Source organism: Bos grunniens, chromosome 27 (assembly GCF_055505025.1).
Source record: "Bos grunniens cultivar Pamir isolate PY7600 chromosome 27, Bosgru_T2T1.0, whole genome shotgun sequence".
Lineage (NCBI taxonomy): Eukaryota > Metazoa > Chordata > Mammalia > Artiodactyla > Bovidae > Bos > Bos grunniens.
Window position 1 is genome coordinate 40,876,246 of NC_141191.1, and position 18,114 is coordinate 40,894,359.

Consider the following 18,114-nt stretch of genomic DNA (forward strand, 5'->3'; position numbering starts at 1 on the left):
GCTGGGCTCACGAGCCCTGTTTCACCTCTTTCTGTAAGGATTTGAGGTACAGGACACAAAAGCGAGACGCTCTGACAGCAGGCATTGTAATCTTTTCTCTTCCTTGCAAGATCATCATTCTACACGCATACTAGAATATTAAGTGCCTTTTTTTTTTATTGTGGCCTGCTTTCTTACAAAGCTTAATTGCTCTTAAGAAAAATAAATTCTGAATGCTTTCCTGTTTCTACATGAACTAATAGGAAACTCAGTGGCTGAGAACATACTCTTCTTCCTCTTTTTCTCCATTATTAGGTCATAAGGACTCTTGATTCACCAGCCAGCCATTCAGAAATGTGTGTAGGTTCTGAGTCCTGTAGGCAGAGTCCTTTTCCTGGCCGGCCAGAGGTAAAATAAAATGTTGCTAATTTGTCATTTTAGCTAGGTGACACATTTATTAGCTAGTTGACCTATTTATTTTTCCTCTCAATGAGTAGATTGTAGCAACAATTCATTATTCAGGAAATTTTCATTAAATTCTCTGCAAGTTCAGGAAACTGGACTAAGCCTAGTATCTTGGATTTGAGTATTAGATGGTCATTGTCATTTTTATAGTCCTCAGAAGGGCCTTAAACATTTTTTATATGTGTCTTACAACACTTAACAATAGAATAGTGAATTTGTTGTTGTTGTTCCCTTGCTAAGTTATGTTCAATTCTTTTGCACCCTCATGGACTGTATTCCAGGCTCCTCTGTCCATGGGATTTCTCAAGAACACTGGAGTGGGTTCCCATTTCCTTCTACAGGGGATCTTCCCAACCCAGGAACTGAACCCTCATCTCCTGCATTGGCAGGAGGATTCTTTAGTGCTGAACCACCAGGGAAGCAGGATAATGAATAGAGCTTTCAAATATTGAATGTGGCATTTGCAGTGTTCATTTAGTTGATACGTATGTTTTTATAAATTTAACAAAATGACAGATTTGATAGTTTATCAGCTTAAATCAGTAATATCTCAGGCCTGAAGAGACAATAGGGTTTTTCTTCTAGTTACCAAGAGGAAGCATCTCTGTCTGGTTTAATTTTCTCAGCAAAAATTCAACAGCATTGACATTTCCTGAAAGCTTCCTTTGTGTTGAGACATGGCCTAGGTAAGAGGATTTATGATAATTAGTCAAGCAAATATCAACTGAAGCTATTATTCAGTATGTGTGACCAGGAAACTGTAGTTGGAGGAGAAATATGGCTAAATGATTATATTTTTTTTTTTAAAAAAAGAATGTGATAGTGTCTCATAAAATCTTGGCAATGATTTGCCAGAGACGATATCTTAACCCCAAAGAAGGAATCTACTGCGTGATTTCTTTTTTTTTTTTTTTAAACTTTACATAATTGTATTAGTTTTGCCAAATATCAAAATGAATCCGCCACAGGTTCTTGACACCACTTCAAGCAATCAGAATGTCAGAATGAACAACTGGTATCAGAGTGACGTCAAACTAAACAGAACCTTCATTTTATTTGGGGAAACACAGCCTCTAGTATATGTACATAGCGTCATACTTTTCTGTAGGATACTTCCCTGTAGCAGGCTCCCAGGTGGCGCTGGTGGTAAAGAACCCTCCTGTCAATGCAGGGGACACAGGAGACCAGGGTTCAATCCCTGGGTTGGGAAGATCCCCTGGAGGGGGACGTGGCAACCAACTCCAGTATTCTTGCCTGGAGAATCCCATGGGCAGAGGAGCCTGGCGGGCTACAGTCCTAGAGTCACAAAGAGTCAGACATGACTGAAGCGGCTTAGCACACGCGCATTTTCCTATAGCATGACTTCTTGGATTTAACCCCGGGATAAGTAAGAGGACCAGACTGAGACATGTGGGCCCCAACAGGCCACACTCAGCACACCATTCAAGTTGACATTTCTGTATTTTTGTTGAACGCTTATTAGTGAGGAGCTAAGTGCCTGTAAATACAATTGTATACCTCGTTCCATATATTCAGAATAAGACTTTTATTATATGTAATATAATACAAGGCTATGCTTTATTTGAAATTAACTTTGATGTCAGCATATTCTGGCATTTGTAAACATTACAGATGGTCATTTTTATTCACTATAGACAGATGTAACTTACATGCAGAAAGCAGCAAAATACCTTCTGAAATACTTTCATGCAGGTTAAATGCTTGCCATTTTTCTGCAGTTCCTGTCTTCACTCCACTTTTCTTTTTTGTAACGCGTATGAAATGGCTTGACCTTTAGCTATTAGGATCCATCACTCCTCATCATGCTGGAATGACACCTTCCTTTATGCTTTGCTTTCTGCTTGAAGGTGCCCAACCTCAGACTCTAGTTTTCCAACTGGAAACAGTTTTAGAGGAACTGTTTTCCCTTAAGACGGTGGGCATTTCTGGGAGAGGAGACTATATTTACTCTTTGCCCATTATAGACAACATTGTGTGTGGAAACCTAAGCTACCTAAAGTCATTTTCCTGATTAACTTCAGACTGGTTTAGAACTCCATAACACGACCCCTCTGGGGACTGACATTCAACTCCCACTTCATTGCTGGGATAGTCACCAAAAAAAAAAGAATGAAAAAACTACTCTTAATAAACTGCTAGGGTAAGACTTGGGATTTCCTAGGAAGACATTCTTGCCTGGAAAACCTCATGGACAGAGGATCCCAGCAGGTCCAGGGGTCACAAATAGTCAGATACAACTGAGCGACTGAGCATGTATGCATAAGCAGGAAGACATTTACAGAAAAGATTATCTAGATATCATTTAATAGTAATATATAATTTATTAAAATTAATTAAATATTCCATTTTTTTCTTGTTTTAAATTCTACTTACAAATCTTTTTATTTTACTTGCAAATTTAGCAAAATTTAACACTCAGTTTTAAAGGGACTTCAACTCATATTCTGTCCTTTAAAACTTGAAATTTTTAACTCTTTTGAATCTTTTAAACTCAATTTATAAATTTAACACGTTAAATTTCTTTTTAAGAACTTTAAATGACATGAAAAAGTCTTCTCAAGCACCTAAGTCACTTTCAAATCTAGAAATTAAACTTATAAAAACAGAAATTTTAAATTTGACTGCTCAGACAGTAAAGAATCTACCCGCAATGAAGGAGATGCAGGTTCAATCCCTGGGTCGGGAAGATCCCTTGGAGAAGGAAATGGCTACCCACTCCAATATTCTTGCTTGGAGAATCCCATGGACAGAGGAGCCTGGCGGGCTGCACACAGTCCATGGGGTCCCAAAGAGCTGGACACGACTGAGTGGCTAGTGCAACACAAGTCTCACATTGTGTATATACATAGTGAGATTTCAAACTCAGATCACACATTCAAATCAATTGCCATTACACATTTCACACTAGAATCATAAAGCTGATCTGTCACTCTCAAAGGTAAACTTATTTTAAATATTCCAAATCCTTAAATATCACGCACACAGTTAATACAAAATGCTAATGCCAGCATTCTCTTACGTATGTCTACATTTATTTCCAAATTTTCTCAATGCTAACAGATTCTTATTTGATAACAAGAGTTATCTTATCAACTAGTGAAGGTTACTAATGAAGTAACTAGTGAAATAGTGAAAGGTACTAAGGTTACTAAGTAACTAGAGATACTGTCTGGGGTTAAAATGTATTTGCAGACTTTTTATGATCTCTGTGACAGAGACTTTAAAAGTTTAACAAGGCAGAGTGCCTACCATCTTGAGTGGGAGTCCTATTGATATCTTATTCTTTTGTCTATTCAAGGAAATTTGCAGTCCATGCTATCTTAACCTTGGTTGGATTCAACTGCTTAGTTTTATTCTGAATTATTTTCATCTTCCTAGCTATTAGATCCACACAGCTCATAGTCAGTCCACATGTCTATAGAGTCAGGCATGCCATTATATTGGCATGAACAAAAGGGAATCAGATGTACATTCAATAAAAAGACAGAGGAAAAATATTAGGAAAGTAAGGGATCAAATCTAGTTAACTAGTGTGCTCAGGAGATGTCTTTACTGTGTCAAGCTCAGAATCATTGCTATACACTGAAAATCCATCCTCTTTCATTCATACAAACATTCAGTTATCTCGTGAATATCTACCATTGTCCACCCTCTAGAGCTAAGAAAGAAATTGGTGAAAGAGACTGATCCTTTACACATCTGGTCTGTACCCAACAACTCTGTGAAGTCGAAAGCATCAGTTGTACTTTACAAATGAGGAAAATAAGGCTTGGGGGGTATAAAAAAAATCTCCATTTTCCACATGGGCACAGTTAGTAAGTGGCCAAAACCAATTACAAACTTAGTAATGGCTGAATCTAAAATGTACAGACTTTGCCTCCAGAGCAAGAGTTCATCTCATTTAGGGAATGGGAGTGAAGGAGCAAAAGGAGATGAATAGAAATAATGGTATAGATGAACCTTTTAGCAGGGCAGGAACAGAGACACAGATGCCGAGAACAGCCTTGTGGGTACAGCGGGGGAAGGGAAGGGTGGGATGAACCCAGAGCCCATTGATGTGTGCTCTTTACCATGTGCAATAGCTGGCGGACTAGCAGGAAGCTGCCGCAGAGACAGGGAGCCCAGCCCAGCACTCTGTGATGACCTAGAGGGGTGGGTGGGAGGGGAGGCCCAAGAGGGAGGGAAAATATATATGCTTATGGCTGAATCACTTTGTTGAATCATACAGCAGAAACTAACACAGTATTGTAAAGCAATTATACTCCCACAATAAATAAAATAAAAAAGAAAAATAGAAATAACAGAGCCAGGGAAATGGAATGCTAAGTGCTTATAGAACTTGAGGCTGAGATTCAGACTGAAGTGTGTGTGTGTGTGTGTGAGCACATGTGTGCTGAAATGAGGATGTTGGAGGTGGGAGGACTGGGCAAAATGAAAAAAGCTTCTTTAAAGGCAGGCCTCTGTCTCTGAAAGCAGGCCTCTGTCTCTGAAAGGAATTTAAGAATGTTTACCACCAAAGATCAACGCGAAGTGAGTATGAAAGAGGTAGACAGCACTGAGATAAACTAATTTTTTAAAGTTGCTGCTCATAATCCTCAATGTCTTAGGGAAAGCATTAAACTGTTTCGTATTATTGCTTCAAAGGAGAGGGTTATTCTATTGACAAACTATATTCGGTATATGACTGTGCATTAACCTCTTAGACTGTTCTCAGATCGTCTGCAAACAGCCGAACACTGACCACGATCACAGGAAATTCTCTAATCGTGGGGTAGCACCTGCCTGGATTGCAGGAAAGGACCTTGCCTTTTGCTATACTACTTGGTAGAGTAAATGCTCTTAAAATACAACAGACACCATCAATCTGAGCCCAGTCCCAAGTGGGCTCCTCCCTTACATTTCAAATCTGTACTCTCAACTTCTTTCTTTTTCATGTCTCTTTTTATGACTGTATCAACCTTGTAATGTCTTTCCTTCTGACTACTTCACCGTTCGCAGCACTTTCCCAGTGAGGTGACGAAGGTGAAAGTCTAATGCATTAGCGCTGTATTAGCTAAGAGTCTCTGTTCTCAGAATGTCTTTGGGGTTTTAATTTGCATGACTGGTGTGGCCACTGATTTGGTTTAAACAGGGTCAACTAGGCTCTCCCCTGCACCTGTCTGGTCAATCTACTCTGTCTGCTTTTCTAATATGTCAACCTTGAAACTACCTCAGAACTATAAAAGTTCTGCTATTCACAAGCTGGTTTTCAGCTGAAATCTGTTTTGTTCAGAAAAGCTATATAGCATCATGATTAGACATTCTGAAACTATAGGATCTCAACTCTGCACCTTCGTTTCACACTGTCAAATGGGAACATCTCATAATACCCACCTCTTAAGTTGACTGTGATGATTAAATGAGTGAATCTATTTAGAGCCTTTGGAAGCATTCCAGTGGCATAGCTTGTGCTAGACAAATGTTTGTGATCATTCTTATTTTATTAGCGCAAGGGCTGAAATGAGTTGAGTCGAGAATGTAAACTTTGGGCTAAAAGGGCGAGGCAGTGGATTTTCCATTGGCCCCCTCTCTAGACCCTGAGGCTGTGACTAAATGAGAGTGGGCTGTGGCTTCAGCTGCACTCCATCAGGATGAAAAATGTGCAAGGATTATTTGCATTTGGCCTGAATCCCCACATCCTTCTAATGGTGCCCTTTTTCTCTGCTCGGAGCTCTCCTGACTCAAAAAAGTAAAACCCCAACAAACCCCTGGAGCAACCAAAAGTCAGCTGTGCTCAAGGGAAGAATAGGAGCCAAGTGGCCAAAGGACAGGAGCTGAGTGGCCAGAATACCATGACTTGGTTCTCTGAGTGCCATGTTTGGCGACGCAGAGACAGAGCACTAGGCTGCATTTTCTTCCTAGTTTGCTGCGAAGTTGAGTCTGTGATACTAGCTTCTGTGCACTCAGGCTCCTTTGGACTTTAGTTCTGATAGCATGAACCAGGTTCTAAATTGTGAATTACCCAGCATCAGCTAGTTAAGGGTAGGTATACAAGGAAAAGGGGCTTCCCAGGCGGCCCTAGTGGCAAAGAACCTGCTGCCAACCCAAGAGACGTAAGAGACATGGGTTTGATCCCTGCATTGGGAAGATCCCCTGGAGGAGGGCATGGCAACCCACTTTAGTATTCTTGCCTGGAGACTCCCATGGACAGAGGAGCCTGGTGGGCTACAGTCCACAGAGTTGCAAAGAGTTGGACACAACTGAAGTGACTTAGCATGCACACAGGCATACAAGAAAACCCTTGTTCTCTGAGGGATGGGTCTAATATTTCTGTCCCTTTTGGAGGTTTGATCATAATGGAGCTTTGGGGATGGGAATCCTGGCGTGCTGTCTGCCAGCCTCTCTCTCTTCCGTTCCCCTTTGGTGGGTTTTCCATCATGTTTCATGTTGCATCTGCTTGGTGGGTGAACAGTGATCCCAGCCAATCCTTTCCAACCCTGTTACAAATGCCATCCTGATTATCATGTTTAGCAGACAAGGGCTACTGTTCCAGGGCCAGGAGTCCATGCTTTATCATCCTGATTTCCACAGATGGCATGTGGGAATGGATTCCAAAGTTCTGAGTCAGAATAGAACAGACACATCATCTCTACTAGAACTATTCGAAAGAACTTTCTGTAAGGATGAAAATGCTTTACAATCTGTGCTGTCAATACCGTAGCCACTAACCGCATGTGCCACTTTAAAGTTGACTAGTGTTGCTGAGGAAGGGAATTTTAATTTGATCTACACATGCTTTGTGTGTTGTGTTGTGTTAAATTGCTTCAGCTGTGTCCAATTCTTTGCAGCCCCACGGACTGTAGGCCACCAGGCCCCTCTGTCCATGGGATTCTCCAGGAAAGAATACTGGAGTGGGTTGCCACGCCCTCCTCCAGAGGATCTTCCCAACCCAGGGATCAAACCCACGTCCTTTATGTCTCCTGCATTGGTGGGTGGGTTCTTTACCACTAGCACCACCTTATGGCCTGGCATATTGGATGACTTAGAAGTCTAATTACTTTATAGGGGAGAAAGCCAATGAGAGAGAGAGGAAAGTGAGTTGTCTAGTCACAGAGTTGGTGCAAAGCAGAAATGGGATTCGAAATTAGGTATATACACTGGCAGTTTAGTGCTTTCCTCATTTTATCATCCTGAAGTCACCAACAGAGTTTTTCTGACCTCTGGCAGCTCTCTTTTGAGAACATTAGTATTCATCCAATGGTTCATTTTAAAACACTGGAAATTGGCATTCAAGGCAATTGTAGCTAAGGGCTCCACTCCAGGATTTTCTGCTGCTGAGTGGAGGAATGCAAAACAAATAAATAATTTTTAAAAAGTAATCCCTTCTTAAAAAAAAAAAAAAGACTCCTGTGCTTAGACACACATCTGTCATGCGGTGGGATATTTCTCATTAATCTACTCTCTGGGACACTGAAACCATCACTCAGGGCCCTTGCTCCTGAAACACGAGCCTCTGCGCTGTACTGACAAGTGGATCAGAACTGGAAGGCACCAGAGCAATCAGTTTACACCTCTCCCCCTTGCTCTCTGCTCTTTTAATGATGCACTGCAACAAAATCAATCATATCCTCCCGCTCTCTCTTTTCCTTGCATAATCTTTTCCTTCTGGGAAACTTTTAAAGGCAAACTTTCTTTTTCCCTTTACATACAGTAAGCTCTTGGTAATGTACTTTTAAATGTTAGACTCTTATGATAATTCTACATATGTTTTCCATCTTTTTCTGGGAATCAAGGATGCATGGGGACTAGAAAATGTGCCTGCGGAATTTCTTTCTCAACAAACACGCCCTTAGCATCATAACAGACTCCCTAAGTTATTATTCTGTGCCAAATGGGATCGTCTGCAAAGGCCAACATATGGAGAAGTCCTTGTTTCAATGGGGATGAAGCTTTAGTTATGGAGATGAATAAGTTCTGGAGATCTGCTGTACAAATAGCGCCTGCATTTAATACTATATTGTGAGAGGGTACACCTTGTGTCAAGTTTTATCTCCCCCTACACACACAAGCAAAAAATAAAGGGACACAAGGAAACTTTGCAGGGAATAGTTATGTTTATTACCTTGATTGCAGTCATGCTCCCACAACTGCGTGTGTGTTTATGTCCAAACTGTGTATGATAATATCAATATACATTAACATCAGATGGTATGCACTAAATATGTGGAGCAGATTCTTTACTGTCTGTGCCACTAGGGAAGCCCAGACATCAATTTACCTGAATAAAATTATTTTTAAAAAATCTAAAAAGCATGAGGCGAAACACCAACCCACAGTTAAAAGGAAACAGAGTCCTCTCTTCAGTTAAAAAGATGCAGCATGTTTCTCTCCCTCTGAGGTATGAAGGGTAAAACGCTCCTTGCAAAGATAAATCCGTACATACATGAATCTGTTTCTTACATGAGAAGTCAGGGGATTGGTTTTCTTCCTACTTACAATCATCTCACATGGAGATGTAAATGAAGAAGATGTAGATGAAGAGGTGGGTGGATGATCCCATAGCCCCAAGCACCACTTCACTGGGCCAGTGATGACTCAGTTCTCCACAGACCATGGGACTTGGTGAAGCATATTCAATGCCAGATTTAATGGGCTCTTTCAGAAATGCTGTGCTCACAGATCATGAACCAGAAGGCTGAGGAGATTACTGATAATCCACATGGATAAGCAGTAAAAATTGGGCTTCCCAGGTGGCTTGGTGGTAAAGAATTCGCTTGCCAGTGCAGGAGACATAGGAAATGTGGGTTTGGTCCCTGGGTGGGGCAGATCCCCTGTAGGAGGAAATAGCAACCCACTCCAGTATTCTTGCCTGGAGAATCCCATGGACAGAGGAGCCTGGTGGGCTACAGTCCATGGGGTCTCAAAGAGTCAGACATGACTGAAGTGACTCAGCACGAATGCAGCTTATATTAAAACTGTACAACATTCACCAGCATTTTGTTCAAAACCTGGGTCTCATCTCCTTATATTCTCAGAGCTTTCCAGCCTGTGGGTGCAGAAGCAGAAAGTAGCCGTGATATCCAAATTCGAATTCCCTGAGCTCCTGCCGCTTTTTCTGAGGCCCTGAGGAGTGCAGATTTCTCAGAGCCCTCGGGAAGGTCGGAAGAAGCCTGCAGCCCCAGGGCTTTCTGGGGCATCTGCCATGTACACCGGGCTCAGGAGTGCTTGGCATGACATGGCTGACAGGACATGACAGGGCTCAAGCTTTCTCTAATGCGTGGATAAAAATAATACCGTGCTTCCCATCCAAGTCACTTAAATCAGTGAAAAATAACCAGTCAAATCATTTTGGAATATAGTTTTACAAAATGATACTTCTTTTCTCATCTGCTATGCTCCCTGGAGGGGTGACATTGCCTCCGGTTAGAATCACCGCCTCTGTCAGGGGGTGATTCACTTACATGTGGAATCTAAAAAGATGATACGAATGATCTTATTCACAAAACAGAGACAGCCTTCAAAAACTAATTTTGATTACGAAAGGGAAGAGGTGGGGCAGGGGGTAAATTAGAACTTTGGGATTAACATATACACACCGTTGTACACAAAATAACAAACAATAAGGACCTACTGTGCAGCCCAGGGAATGCTACTCAATTTCCTGTAATAACCTATATTGGAAAAGAATTTGAAAAAGAATGGACGAATGTGTGTGTGTGACTGATTCACTTGGCTGTACACCTGAAACTAACACAATCCTGTAAATCAACTACTGGAGTGCTGATTTAGTCTCGAAGTCCTTTCCAACTCTTTGTGACCCCATGAACTATAGCCCACTAGGCTCCTCTGTCCATGGAATTTCCCGGGCAAGAATACTGGAGAGGGTTGCCATTTCCTCCTACAGGGGATCTTCCATACCCAGGGATTGAACCCGAGTCTTCTGCACTGCAGACAAATTCTTTACCACTGGGCCATGAGGGAAACAAATAAACTATCAGTTCAGTTCAGTCTCTCAGTCGTGTCCGACTCTTTGTGACCCCATGAATCGCAGCACACCAGGCCTTCCTGTCCATCACCATCTTCCGGAGTTAACTCAAACTCAGGTCCATCGAGTCGGTGATGCCATCCAGCCATCTCATCCTCTGTCGGCCCCTTCTCCTCCTGCTCCCAATCCCTCCCAGCATCAGGGTCTTTTCCAATGAGCCAACTCTTCGAATGAGGTGGCCAAAGTACTGGAGTTTCAGCCTCAGCATCAGTCCTTTCAAAGCACACCCAGGATCGATCTCCTTCAGAATGGACTGGTTGGATCTCCTTGCAGTCCAAGGGACTCTCAAGAGTCTTCTCCAACACCACAGTTCAAAAGCATCAATTCTTCGGTGCTCAGCCTTCTTCACAGTCCAAGTCTCACGTACACATATGGCCACTGGAAAAACCACAGCCTTGACTAGACAGACTTTTGTTGGCAAAGTAATGTCTCTGCTTTTGAATATGCTATCTAGGTTGGTCATAACTTTCCTTCCAAGGAGTAACCGTCTCTTAATTTCATGGCTCCAATCACCATCTGCAGTGATTTTGGAGCCCCCAAAAATAAAGTCTGACACTGTTTCCACTGTTTCCCCATCTATTTCCCATGAGGTGATGGGACCGGATGCCATGATCTTAGTTTTCTGAATGTTGAGATTTAAGCCAACTTTTTCATTCTCCTCTTTCACTTTCATCAAGAGGCTTTTTAGTTCCCCTTCTCTTTCTGCCATAAGGGTGGTGTCATCTGCATATCTGAGGTTATTGAGATTTCTCCCGGCAATCTTGATTTCTGCTTGTGCTTCATCCAGCCCAGTGTTTCTCATGATGTACTCTGCATAGAAGTTAAATAAGCAGGGTGACAATATACAGCCTTGACGAACTCCTTTTCCTATTTGGAACCAGTCTGATGTTCCATGTCCAGTTCTAACTGTTGCTTCCTGACCTGCATATAGGTTTCTCAAGAGGCAGGTCAGGTGGTCTGGTATTCCTATCTCTTTCAGAATTTTCCACAGTTTATTGTGATCCACACAGTCAAAGGCTTTGGCATAGTCAATAAAGCAGAAATAGATGCTTTTCTGGAACTCTCTTGCTTTTTCCATGATCCAGTGGATGTTGGCAATTTGATCTCTGGTTCCTCTGCCTTTTCGAAAACCAGCTTGGACATCTGGAAGTTCACAGTTCACATATTGCTGAAGCCTGGCTTGGAGAATTTTGAGCATTACTTTACCAGCGTGTGAGATGAGTGCAATATAAAATAAAAAATAAACTAAAAACAAAACAACAACCAAGCAATCAGCCTGTCTGTTCTGCAGCAGGAGGGGAAGATGTGTTTGTTCTTTGGTATACTGACTCACTGGAAAAGACCCTGATGCTGGGGAAGATTGAAGGCGGGAGGAGAAGGGGATGACAGAGGATGAGATGATTGGATGGCATCACTGACGTGATGGACATGAGTTTGAGTAAACTCTGGGAGTTGGTGATGGACAGGGAAGCCTAGCGTGCTGCTGTCCGTGGGGTCACAGAGAGTCAGACACGACTGAGGGACTGAGCTGACTGAACTGATCACATGCTGCTAGACAGAGCCTCATATAGTGCTGCTTGGACTACAGAGCTTCTCAGAAAACAGCCAACCCTACACAAGGCTCTGGCATAGATCCGTGGTCCCCAGTGCTGCAAGGCCATTACACAGACGTGCGAGTCAATGCAGTCCTAGGGGTGCCACTGACACGTCAACCTCCCACCTCTGCTGGATGCTCCTGCCCAGGCCCGATGGACAGCAAGCTGCCCTCTTCTTTCTGGGGCCTGCCCCCTGGTACAGGCACACACACTCCTTAGAGTGGCCTCTTCTGAGTGGAAACCAGTCCATGCAAAGAGATGCTCCAGGTCGTCTGCCATCCTCAGTGCATCAGCAGACACAGAGATGTCCCCACCCCCCACCGCTAATAAGGGCTGTGACACAAATGCCCTCCCCTGCCTCCCGAAGAGAGGCATCAGCTGCTGACCCACCGCGGAGTGCGGCTCGTACATGTGCCTTGCTTTGTCGACATAATGTGTTCAGAATTTGGAAACCAGATTTTTAAAGCAGGGCTTAATTTTTACATTTTCACCTGTGCCCACAACTCACTGTTTTCTTATTCCATATGCATTTATGGTGCTTGCCTGGTCTTTGAAAGCCTTGTCTCTCTCTCTCTCTCTCTCTCTCTCTCTGTCTCTCTCTCTCTCTCTCTCACACACACACACACACACCACCCTTCCCCCCCCTCTCCCCCCTGGCAATTCTGAGAAGAGGACTGGGTCTATGTGGTCTTTGGTTGCACTATAACATTCTATAAAACAAGAATGTTCACATAACATTTTGAACAAGGCTCCAGTTTTAAAAGTCTACGCTTTTATCAAACTGTTCTTTGGAAATTTTATTTTCATGTTTAGCACTAGATTTATACTCAAAATGTCTCCCTGCAAAGAGGTTTAGAATTTATGAGGATTTTCCAATCCCCTATAGCATCAGAGTATAGAATAATCATAATGAATTTTTTATGAAGCTACTCTTTACTCTGTACTTTTACGGAAGAAAAATAATACTAATATGTATTGAGTACATACTGCATGTCAGATCTTTTATTATCATATTTAATCTATGAAATAATCCTATAAATACAATCATGTCCCCATTCTATGTGAAAAGAACCTAGTGAACAGAGAATTTATGAGTTTACCTAAGTCCACATATTAAATGAAGGTTCAAAAGACTAATTAGCTTAATTCTAGAATCCATATTCTTAATAAGCACCCTATTTTTATATCATCCCATTTATCTTCAGGATAATTCTGTAAGGTTCATATTACTGTACTCATGTGAGGAAACAAAAGCTTAGGAAAATTAATGTATCCAATGTGTGTGTGTGTGTGTGTATATATATACACACACATCTATATATAGACACATATGTACAGAGCCTAAGGGAAAGGCAACCCACTCCAGTAGTCTTGCCTGGAGAATTCCATGGACAGAGGAGCCTGGCAGGCTATAGTCCATGGGGTTGCAAAGAGTTGGACACGACTGAGCAACTAACACACACACACATGCACACACACACACACAGTGTTGAGTATGTATTGAAGCCTAAGTCTGTCTGATTCCAAAGTTGGCGCTCTTGATCACAATGATAGATCCCTTGCTTAATCTCTAGCCCTCTGAAGTTTCTATTTCAAGTCTTCCATTAACTTGAAAGATATTAACAAGATAGGAGGGAAATGCACCCTGTCTCATTTAGAATCTCCTCTAGCATATAGAACCATAAGAGAAAAATATGTTTCTTTGTGCTGCCTCCACAAAACCATTCAACTGGTTGGGCTATGGACCGTTCACCTGGTTGGGCTATGGGTGCCTGTAAAGGGCAGTGAAAGAGTAAGTGCATAAACAGGACTTTCTCTTGTTCACACCCCACTGAGCTGTACAGTAGGGAAAGCAATCTACAGAGAGTGTAACAGACCAGGGTGTGAATTTCACTGTAAGCACTTACCACTTGTGTCATCCTGGGAAAAATTTTTTTAACCTCTGTAAGTTTCAGGTTCTGCATCTACAATAAAGCCTTGTAACAAAACTCAGTTACAACAACAGGCATTTATTCTTGTGTTCATAGTTTGTAGGTCCACTGCAGGTTGGCTGATTTGGAGAGGCTCTGTTTCAAGTGGTTGGTGAGCTGGGATCGCCTCCTCATTGTGGGTTTAACTCAGAATTTCTCTACATGGGTCACTTCTGGGGTCTAGAATGAAGGCACTCAGCCGTCTTGGGGAAGCTCTTCACATTGGAATAGGCACAAGAAGACATGTGCAACATCACAAACCAGGCCCATGCCTCTGGTTGCATCACAGACACTGAGCATTCCATTGGCCAAAGTAAGTCACATGACCAACCCCAACATCTATAGAGATGGGCAACATACAAGGGGGATTTAAATATTTGACTATCATGATTTCCTTTTACATAAAATGGGAATACGCATTAATTTTAAGAAATGTAGCTCCTTCCCAGCTAGAACCATAGAGAGCACCGAAGAGAAGAAAAAGAAGGTCCTTGCTATGCCAGAAACCATTAAGAAAAAGAATTTCATAAAGCTTAAGCTCTAGCACCTGAGAAAGAAGTTTGTCCAAAAGATGCTTCAAAAGGCAAAGAGAAAGTTTATCTGTGAAAAAGCTAAGCATTTTCATAAGCAATACAGGCAGATGAACAGAACTGAAATTCAAAAGACTGGGATGACACAAAAAGCCAGCAACTTCTACATACCTGCAGAACCCAAACTGGCCTTTGTCATCAGGATCATAGGTATCAGCTGTGTGAGCCCAAAGGCTTGAAATGTGTTTCAACTTCTCTGCCTATGTCAGATCTTCAATGGCACCTTTGTGAATTGCCAACAAGGCACCTTTGTGAAGCTCAACAAGGCTTCAATTAATACACTGAGAATTGTGGAACCATACATTGCAGTTGTTGTTGGTATTTAGTCACTCAGTTGTGTCTGACTCTTGGCAACCCCATGGGTTGCAGCATGATAAGCTTGCCTGTCCTTTGCTATCTCCCAGAGTTTGCTCAAACTCATGTCCATTGAGTCGATGATGCCATCCAACCATCTCATCCTCTGTCATCCACGTCTCCTCCTGCCCTCAATCTTTCCCAGCATCAGGGGCTTTTCTAATGAGTCAGCACTTCACATCGGGTGGCCAAAGTATTGGAGCTTCAGCTTCAGAATCAGTCCTTCCAATGAGTATTCAGGGTTGATTTCCTTTAGGATTGACTGGTTTGATCTCCTTGCTGTCCAAGGGACTCTCAAGAGTCTTCCCCAACACCACAGTTGGGGTGTGGCATCAAACAATTCTTTGATGCTCAGCCCTCATGATGGTCCAACTGTCACATCTGTACATGACTACTGGAAAGACTATAGCTTTCACTATACTGACCTTTGTCGGAAAAGTAGCATCTCTGCTTTTTAATATGCTGTCTAGGTTTGTCGTAGCTTTTCTTCCAAGGAGTAAGCGTCTTTTAATTTCATGGCTGCACTCACAACCTGCAGTGATTTTGGAGCCCAAGAAAATGAAGTCTGTCACTATTTCCAATTTCCCCCATCTATCTGCACAAAGTGATGGTACTGGATGCCATAATCTTAGTTTTTTGAATGTTGAGCTCCAAATCAGCTTTTTCACTCTCTTGATGCTTTAGTTCCTCTTTGCTTTCTGCCATTCAGTTCAGTTCAGTTCAGTCTCTCAGTCGTGTCTGATTCTTTGCGACCCCATGAATCGCAGCACGCCAGGCCTCCCTGTCCATCACCAACTCCCGGAGTTCACTGAGACTCACGTCCATTGAGTCAGTGATGCCATCCAGCCATCTCATCCTCTGTCGTCACCTTCTCCTCTTGCCCCCAATCCCTCCCAGCATCAGGGTCTTTTCCAATGAGTCAACTCTTCACATGAGGTGGCCAAAGTACTGGAGTTTCAGCTTCAGCATCATTCCTTCCAAAGAAATCCCAGGGCTGATCTCCTTCAGAATGGACTGGTTGGATCTCCTTGCAGTCCAAGGGACTCTCAAGAGTCTTCTCCAACACCACAGTTCAAAAGCATCACTTCTTCGGTGCTCAGCCTTCTTCACAGTCCACCTCTCACCATACATGACCACAGGAAAAACCATAGCCTTGACTAGATGGACCTTTGTTGGCAAAGTAATGTCTCTGCTTTTGAACATGCTATCTAGGTTGGTCATAACTTTCCTTCCAAGGAGTAAGCGTCTTTTAATTTCATGGCTGCAATCACCATCTGCAGTGATTTTGGAGCCCCCCAAAATAAAGTTCTGACACTGTTTCCACTGTTTCCCCATCTATTTCCCATGAAGTGATGGGACCAGATGCCATGATCTTCATTTTCTGAATGTTGAGCTTTAAGCCAACTTTTTCACTCTCCTCTTTCACTTTCATCAAGAGGCTTTTTAGCTTCTCTTCACTTTCTGCCGTAAGGGTGGTATCATCTGCATATCTGTGGTTATTGATATTTCTCCCGGCAATCTTGATTCCTGCTTGTGCTTCTTCCAGCCCAGCGTTTCTCATGATGGACTCTGTATAGAAGTTAAATAAGCAGAGTAATAATATACAGCCGTGACGTACTCCTTTTCCTATTTGGAACCAGTCTGTTGTTCCATGTCCGTTCTAACTGTTGCTTCCTGACCTGCATACAGATTTCTCAAGAGGCAAGTCAGGTGGTCTGGTATTCCCATCTCTTTCAGAATTTTCCACAGTTTATTGTGATCCACACAGTCAAAGGCTTTGGCATAGTCAATAAAGCAGAAATAGATGTTTTTCTGGAACTCTCTTGCTTTTTCGATGATCCAGCGGATGTTGGCAATTTGATCTCTGGTTCCTCTGCCTTTTCGAAAACCAGCTTGAAAATCTGGAAGTTTACAGTTCACGTATTGCTGAAGCCTGGCTTGGAGAATTTTGAGCATTACTTTACTAGCATGTGAGATGAGTGCAATTGTGCGGTAGTTTGAGCATTCTTTAGCATTCTTTCTGCCATTAAGGGTATCCAAATCTGAAGTCTGTAAATGAATTGTTCTACAAGCATGGTTATGGCAAAGCTAAAATAAGTCAATTTCCCTGACAGATAATGTGTTGATTGTTCAGTCTCATGGGAAATATGGCATTATCTGCATGGAGGATCTAATTAATGAGATCTATGTAACTGGAAAGCAGTTCAAAGCAGCCAGCAGCTTCCTGTGGCCCCTTCATGTCTTCTCCATGAAGTGGAATGAAGAAAAAGACCACCCATTTTGTAGAAGGTGGAGATGCTGGAAACAGGGAAGAGCAGATCAACAGGCTTATCTGAAGGATGAACTGAGGTATCTACCAAGGTTATTTTTGCAATCTGATCAGTTAATAAACAGTGATTGCTTTAAAAAAAAAAAGATGTGATAATAGAATGGTTTGTAAGGTATGAAGAACCATCTAAGAGTAAAGTACTATAATTACTTTTTCAAACAGAAGCACTAATAGTCACAGAATGTGTTTCTATTTTGAGAGAAGTTGATATTTTGCAAAACAATATGCCAGTTCTCGCCCAGGGGATGATAGCTGCTCAGCCCTTTAAAGTAACTGGTGAAAATGTCATTTGCAGACAATAGGCTGTGTCTGCCAAGCTTGGCATTTTGATGGTTATTTTAATGTCTTGGGCAATTAATTGCTGGCAGTAAATATTCACACATTTCAGTGAAATGGCTAGGTGGCATGAGATTTTAAATTCAGTTTAGGAAGTAGGGAGTCAAATCTGACAATACACATGTGAGTACAAAGGGTGCGACGGAAATAGCTGGAAGGCGAAGACTTAGAACAAAATGAACTAAGTCAAGTCTTAGAGAAGACAGAGTAAGTGAGGATAATCCACTCCTTTCCTCATCAATCACGTGGCCAGGGCTCTTTTCTGAGCTCCAGATCACATTATTCTCACTGTTCTCCTGCTGGATTATGATGTATGTCAGCTGAGGGGAAAAAAAATGGCTCATCAGATAAGGATTCTGTTGATAGGCCACTCAATGCACTAATTTTTTTAGTAGGCTTTGTTGACAATCTAAAGTTCTCTGGATTTTGAGTATAAATCCAGTGCTGAACA

General features: G+C 42.2%; 1 pseudogene; it reads left to right on the forward strand.

The window, feature by feature from the left end:
- The first annotated feature begins 14,460 nt into the window (after positions 1-14,460).
- Positions 14,461-14,970, forward strand: LOC147343863 (large ribosomal subunit protein uL30 pseudogene; annotated as a pseudogene).
- The last annotated feature ends 3,144 nt before the right edge of the window (positions 14,971-18,114 follow it).